Here is a 7,691-nt window from a genome sequence, read left to right on the forward strand (position 1 = left end):
GGGACCCCCGCCGCCCGGATGAATTTTCGGGGTGGCTGGGTGAGTGTCCACCCCGTTACAGCCGCGTGGTGGCGGCTGCCTTTCCCAGTCTAGTTCTGGGCCCAAGTCTTTGTTCTCCGGATGCTCGTGTGACTCTGCCGCGCTGCCCGGGCCTAGGTGTGGCCGGGGCTTGCTGGGTCCCGGGACACAGCTCGGCTAACACAAAGCTCCGCTAGTTCCAGATGTTTGCAGAAGCATCGCATACAGAAGGCAGTCTTTTCTAAGTCACCTCAAGATCCTAAAAACCGCCTGGCGGAGTCGCATTAATCCACCCCCTCCCGTCCGGGGAAGGAGGGGACCCGGTGGCTGGGCTATACCGCTGGAGAAGAAACAGCCCAGGGTCACGATTTAATGGCGGGGGAGGCCAGCCCCCACGGCGGGAGGCCGGGGCCTCACAAGCTCAGCTGAGACCCGGGCGGGAGGAGAATGCGCGCAGCCAGATCGCTTAGAGTGCACTGCCGTCGGCCGACGGAAGGGGGCGCTGCTGCCCGGCGCGGCCGCCGGCAGGAGACCATGCCTGGGTCTGGCTGGCTGCGTGGTGAGGTGGTAGAGCCCCCACGTGGAGGAAACCTGCTCCCTACTTAGATTCCAGTCCCTCCTTAGGCTCAGCCCTTGCTCACTCGTGTCTTCACAGAACCCCTAGACCGCAATCTTGCAGCCCCCAAACTGCGATGCAGGAAGCACAACCTGGCTCCCTTTAGAACAGAGCAGCTACGTATCCACGAAAAGTCCATTCCATAAGGAAGTGCAGTGGAGTGGAGATTGACTGCTCTAGCATTTGGAGGGCTTCGTTTCTAGGTTTAGTGCCCTTAAACAGTTGTGATTCCGAGGGCATTTTGAATTTTTTTTTAAAAGAGAGTTTTGGGGGGTAAATTTTGAGGGCTTTTGAGATTGATTCTAAAACCTCAGCGTTTCTACGATCTTGAATCATGAATTAGTTGCACATACTAATAATAGCAACGTCATTAACAACATCCGCTTTGAAGGCGAAATACCCAAGTAGTGCACACACCAAGAAACACTGACTTAAGTGGGATCTAACAGCAGCAACATCTAACAACAGTGTTCCTGAAAAGATAGGCTGTTTGATGTATCTCATACTTCTCCACTTGTGAATGGTAGCTGGTGATATGGAATCCTATTTTGATCCTTTCATAAAGAAAATAATTTCGGAATGTGTATTTCTGCTGTCATAGATCTTAAGGAAATGGTTTATTTTCACAGAGGTGCTTTCTCCGGGTTCAATCCCTACCAGACACCTGGCCCAAAGGAGTTTGTAAATATTCGAGGTGAAAGACAGGTGGCGGCCTGCTCCAGATAGATTCAGGACAATCCCCGCCCACCGCACAGTGGTGCACTGGGAGCCCTGTGCTTTCTCTTTTGATTTTTTTTTTTTTTTTTTTAGTTTTTTTAACAAAAGCAATTACAGAAAAGTGCAAATTTAACGTGTGACATTTAACATTTTGCCGTGGCAGGCAGCCTCCACTTAAATGGGGCCTTTCTGTGGAACAACAGGAGCCAAAAGGCCTTGTGTCATGGAGTAATGTAAGACACAATCTGAGCTGCAAACGCACAATGAATCGAGAAGGATTTATGTAATTAATTGACCAGTCTTAACCTGTTATCGTGATGTAAGGAATTTGGAACTCATTAATTTGGGCTCTGACAGATTTCATATTAGAGCTGGCAAATATGGATTGAGCCTCTTATTCTTGTAGCAGCTGGAATTTCCATGACAGTGAGGATTAGTGAAGAAGACCTATTGCTGGAGTCAAACTGCTTCTTTGTAATCAGGAGCCTCGCTCTGCATTAAAGGGATAATGGGAGGGGGGAAGAAAGGGAGGGGTGGGAAGCATATTACCTGGCGGAAGGGGCTTGTGCTCACTCTGCTAATATGTGTACTGAGCTCAAGCATTTACAGTTGAATGAAAACATTAATTTCAATCACAAAGTTATGTGGTTTCTCAAGCACCTGGAGAGACCCAGAAAGAACAAGGGCTTTAGGGTTGGGTTTGATATTGTCAAAGTTGGATGGAGCCTTCTGATTTCCACAGTATGAGATGGTAGAATGAAAGAGAAGACTGATGAGGGGGGAAATGGGATTTCTTGTAATGTCATAGACATAAATGAACAATTCAAAACACTGAAAGAGAGACAGAGTTTCTCAGAGCCACTTAATGTCTCCCAGTCTGAGCTCCATAGGGGACCCCCGTGAAACCCAGAGTTCACTTAATAAGCATTTAGTTGATAATCTAATCGCCTTTCTCTTTACATTGTGTAATGTTTCATGGCTCATCCATTCCAAAAAGTCTTTCTGTTTTGAATTTTAAGAAAATCTAGTTAAAATATTCCCACTTTCATTCTTCTCTCCCTTCCCCCACTTCTTCACAATCAGAAAATAACAAGATTGGGTAAAGGTCTTAGAGATTAAGCTAAATAGATGGCTTCCTGCCCCCTCCTTTCACAAAAGATTTTCCTTTTTGGTGTGCTAAATGATAAGGTTAATATAACAACTGCCATACGGATCATTAATACAGAAGGTAAGCGAAGTTGTGCCTTTAAAGCATATCAGACTGTCATTCAGAGCTTCATCTGATAATGAATAGGATATTTACCTTTTTAGGCAGAAAGCCCAGTTGACCTTTCCTAATGGTGGTGCAGAGAGCTCTGGTGGCTTAGTGGTAAGGAATAAGGCTGCTGAGGAAAAGGTACGTGGTTCAAATCAACTTGCTGCTGACAGGAGAAGGATTGGCAATTTCTTCCCATGCAATTACTACCTCTGAAAACTCACTGGAGGGTCAGCTAAGGGTCGGTTCCAAATCAACAACAACCAAAACCAATGGTGGCCTAGTGCTACATTTTGGGTTGCTAAACAAATGGTCATTGGTTCAAATCCGTTCAGCTGTTCTGAGGATCAAAATAAGGCAACTTCTCATAAAGACATACAATCTTAGAAGGTAATGGGTTTTTGAGATTTAATGTGTTATTATTCATAAATACTCTTTAAAGTTGAATACTGAACTGCTCTTGGAATACATTTTTAATTCATACATATATTGTCTTTCAAAAATTTCCAGCCAAACACAGCTTAAAATTTAATATAACAGTCATTATGATAATATAAATCTTAGCAAAAATGAAAGCCTTTCACCCCCTTTTTTTTCATCTTGAGTCAAACAGAACTCCAAATAAATAATTTTCTTTTTAGCTAGTGATAATGGGGTTTGATCTATCAATGTAGTACTTGGTACAAATATTTGTTTGCGATTATCTTGTTAACGAGTGATTTCTTCAGCTTTGGTTTCATTTAAATGAATGCATAAAGAGAAACACTAGAAATTTGCATCAATATATTAATGTTATCCTTCATGTTGAGACAAAAGAAGAGCTAGTAGTTGTTATTGGTATTATTATTTCAGTGGGAAGGGTATGAAGATAAACAACCGATTTCAGCAAGGCTTGGATAACTGGTACAGACCATGAGAAGAGCAATTAATAGTGTATATAAACAAACGTCAAGTCTGTATACAGTGTCTCAGCTCTCACATAGAGTGGAGATAGAGAATTTCTTCATATCTTTTTAAAACAGTGATTGCTAGTTTAACAGGTTATCTCGTTTACTGTGTGTTTATATATTAGAGCTGTGGAAGGGATTTACTGAAGTATGAGTTACAGAAGAAAATCTTGGTCTAGAAGTCTGAGGAAGTGGATTCTGTTTTTATTTTTAATTTTTTCCTTTAAATATTTTTTGTGTGTATACCATCAAGTTGAATCTGACCAGTACAGGAGAAGATTGCCCCTCCTTCTCTAGCAGAGCATCTGGTGGATTTGAACCGAGAGCCTCTGAGATTGCAGTGCAGCTTCTTGCCACTAGGCCACCAGAACTTCCCGGAGGTGGAGTCTGAATCTATCCGTAGCACACACTAAAAGGCAGCCTTTGCACTCTGGGTCATAGGTTCCTCAATAAGTAACAGCAAGAAGTTTGGATACTGAATGTCCCAGAGACAGGACTAGTTGTGAGGGATGATTGTTGGTATTACTCCAAAAAGAGAGGAGAAAGCAGAGGTTTCGTTGGTGAAGTACATTTCAGGCATATTGGATTAAACACAGTTTATCATTGAGCTTTGTGCAGGACTTCTCAGTGCCTTTTATATGTTGTAATATACAGTGTGAAACTCTTAAGTGGGGGAAATGATATTTCCTGAAATGATTCCAAGAAAAGACTTGAAAATTCAATGATCCTTTGAATCTATAATTTTTAGGATTATTTTTCAGAATGGTTATGAGACAAATTTGTTCTTCTCTGATCTGCTTCAGGTCAGGATGTAAAGAACACATGGGCATCACAAAATGAGGACTCTTTTTTTGAGATCAGGATCTACAGAGAGAAAAGGAGTTTGTGCTAAGTTTAAATCTCATTTTCATGGCTCACAAAATGAGTGAGATGGGATAAGTGGTTCTGCCATTTGGAATTTTCTTGATTTGTAACACAAAACACGAGATACTACAACATAAGGAGACAGGCATGAAGTGCTCCCTGTTTTCTCATGTGGAAGGACTTTTCTTTCCTCCTAGATCTTTGGGACTCTGACCTCTATCTTTCCATTCTTTTAACACCTTCTCTGATAATCCACTCCTCATGAGGGGCCCTTTCTCAGTATTTTTTCTGCCTCTTCTCCCTTTCACATCTCTGTGTATCATTCTGATAGCACACACACCTTTACACTGTGTTGCTGGACTGTCTAGTGTCCAATAAAGAGGTATGAGGACTGCATTTAATTTCTGACCCTACCTCAGCACCAGCCCACATTTTAATGCAGAGATCAATTACTGTCGTGTAATAGGAGATAATCAGTTAAGGCAAAATGCTTACCAGCTACCAGTTGCTGTCAAGCAGATTCTGGCTTATGGAAGCCCCATAACTCAGGGCACTGCAGAGGGTTGTCAGTGGCTTCCCCTCTTTGCCAGGGCATCTCTAGGTGAATTCAAATTACTAGCATTTCTGTTAATAGCTGAGCAATTAACTGTAATCCTGAAAGCTCATGGTTTGAATCCACCAGATGCTCTGCTGGATCCAATTTGATGGTACACAACAAGAAAAAGGAAAAAAAAAAGCTGAACAAGTAACCATTTATGCCATGCAGGGACTCTTAACTCTATTCTTAAAGCCTGTTCTTGGGATACAACCAGTAAAAGTAGGAAAAGTGCTTACAATATGTTGTTGTTGTTAGGTGCCGTTTCACCTACCCTAGGAACAATAAATCTTCATTGTACTCTGTCCTGTGCCATCCTCATCATCTCAGGCATGCTTGAGTCCATTGCTACAGTTACTGAGTCAATCCATTTCACTGAAGGTTTACCTCTCTTTTGCTGACCCTCCACCTTTTCAAGCATGATCTCCCTCTTAACAACATGCCCAAAGTATGTGGTATGAAGTTTGGAGTATAGTATAGTATAGTATAGTATAGTATAGTAAAGTAAATTATAGTATGTTGTTGTTGTTAAGTGCTGTTGAGTCGAGTCGTACACAACTTAGTGACCCTATGAACGAAAGAACTGAACAACTGTATAACTTTCATCATTTCTCCAAGTTCATGGAGTATTCCGGAGGCAAGCTATTTTGAAAGTGGATGCCATTCCTGCTTCCAAGCTTGTTTTAATTGGGGAGCTCCTCCAAGCACTGTCCACCATGGGTAACTATTATCACATTTGATGCATCAGTGTCACAGTATTTAGCATAACAGCAACACGAGTTACCTCTGTACAGCAAATGGACAGACCAGTGCTATACCACTTAGAAGAATGTTTGACCAAAACAATTAAAACCAGGCTGAATACAATCAATTCACTCCCAATAGGTGATAAACATTGCACCTGTGTCTCACTTGAAAACAAGATCAAATCTCTAGCACCAGGCTGATTCAGACCACTGCCTGACCTGAAAGCCAGCACATACTGCTTACCCTCTGCCTTTTTAAATAGTGGGCTGAATACAATAAATTCACTCCCCATGGTTGCTAAACATAGTATAGTATAGTATAGTATAGTATAGTATAGTATAGTATAGTATCGTATAGTATAGTATACAGAGTAAAAAATGAACGGCTCCTTGAACTTGGGAAATGTCTACTGTCCTGAGGATGAGTGAGGACCCTACATACCTACATCCCAAGTTATACTGCCCTACTCTCTTTTAGCAGGAAACCTCTGTACTGATGATATAATTTTCCATTCATGAGAACTATATGACAGTAAAATAATGTTTTACTTGAGGTTAAAGAGATCAGTGAACTATTTTAATGAACTCTTTCCTGTGATCAGTTGATTCTGGTGAGATACTGTGCCTCACACAGTGTCTCTGAAATAGAATGGACTTTTAAAAAAAAATGGCTGATGACCAAGCTGAAATACTTGAGTAGCTGTCACCTCTAAGTATGCAGACAGCTTAATACTTTGTCCAAATGTCTGTTCTCATGTCACATTGTTTTTAGTTGTCAATGAGACAGCTCCAATTTATGACAACTCTATGTATAACAGAAGGAAATGGTGCCTGGTCCTGCACCATCCTCAGGCTTGATGGCCAGCACAATGTAGAAAGCTTTATTGAAGTCTCCTAAAAACATCAACAGAATCATAGTTTAACCGTACAAACTTCCAAAGGGACTCTTTTCTTCTCTTTGTGTGTTTATATGTATCTATCCTATCAAGTCAATTGCACTGGACTGATGGGCAACATCAGGCTAGGTAGAGAAAAAAATTGAGACTGTCACCGACTTAATCTTGCTTAGATATACAATCAACACCATGGTACCAGCAGTTAGGAAATTAGGAGATGTACTAAACTGGGAAAATCTGCAGTTAGGGACCTCTCCAAATTATTGAGGAGCAATATACCAGTTTGAGGACTAATGGTGTGTCTGATTCAGGCTGTGGTCTTTCTGATCACTTGCTAGGTATCTGGGAGCTAGACAATGAACAAGGATGATAGAAGAAGAATTGATGTCTTTGAGCTGTGATGTTGGAGAAGAGTACTGAACATCCCATGGATGCCAAAAGAATAAGCAAATATGTCTTGGAGAGGGTGCAAACAGAGTGCAGTTTGGAGACAAAGATGATTACACTTTGTCTCACTTCAGGCATGTTGCTAGGAGGGGCTGTTCCTTGGAGAGAAACATGATGCTTGGAAAGACAGAGGGTCAGTGAAAGAAAGGAAGACCCTCCACTAGACAGATTGATACAATGACTGTCGCAATGGCCTGTAATACGTCAGGAAGTGTGAGGATGGCACAGGACGGGGTTCAAACTGGTTCTTCACAGTGTCGCTATGGGTTATACTTGACTTGATGGCACATAACAGCTTCTTATCAGGAGGGAGTAGTCCTTGGAAAAAGACATTGTGCTGGGAAGACCCTCAACAAGATAGATTGACACAGTGGGCTCGAGCCTGTCAGAGATCATGTAGATGGTACAGGATAGAGCAAGGATTTGATCTGTTGCTCATAGGGTTGTTATGAGTTGTAGTAGACTCAATGGTACATAACAACCACAGAAAAAGAGCGAGAAAGAGGACAGAAGAAAGGAGAAGGGAAAAAGATGTGAAGAAGGAGAGGGAGAAGGAGAGGGAGAGGGAGAGGGAGAGGGAGAGGGAGAGA

This window comes from Elephantulus edwardii, unplaced genomic scaffold (genome assembly GCF_000299155.1).
Source record: "Elephantulus edwardii isolate Elephantulus edwardi_28Jun2011 unplaced genomic scaffold, EleEdw1.0 scaffold00182, whole genome shotgun sequence".
Classification (NCBI taxonomy): domain Eukaryota; kingdom Metazoa; phylum Chordata; class Mammalia; order Macroscelidea; family Macroscelididae; genus Elephantulus; species Elephantulus edwardii.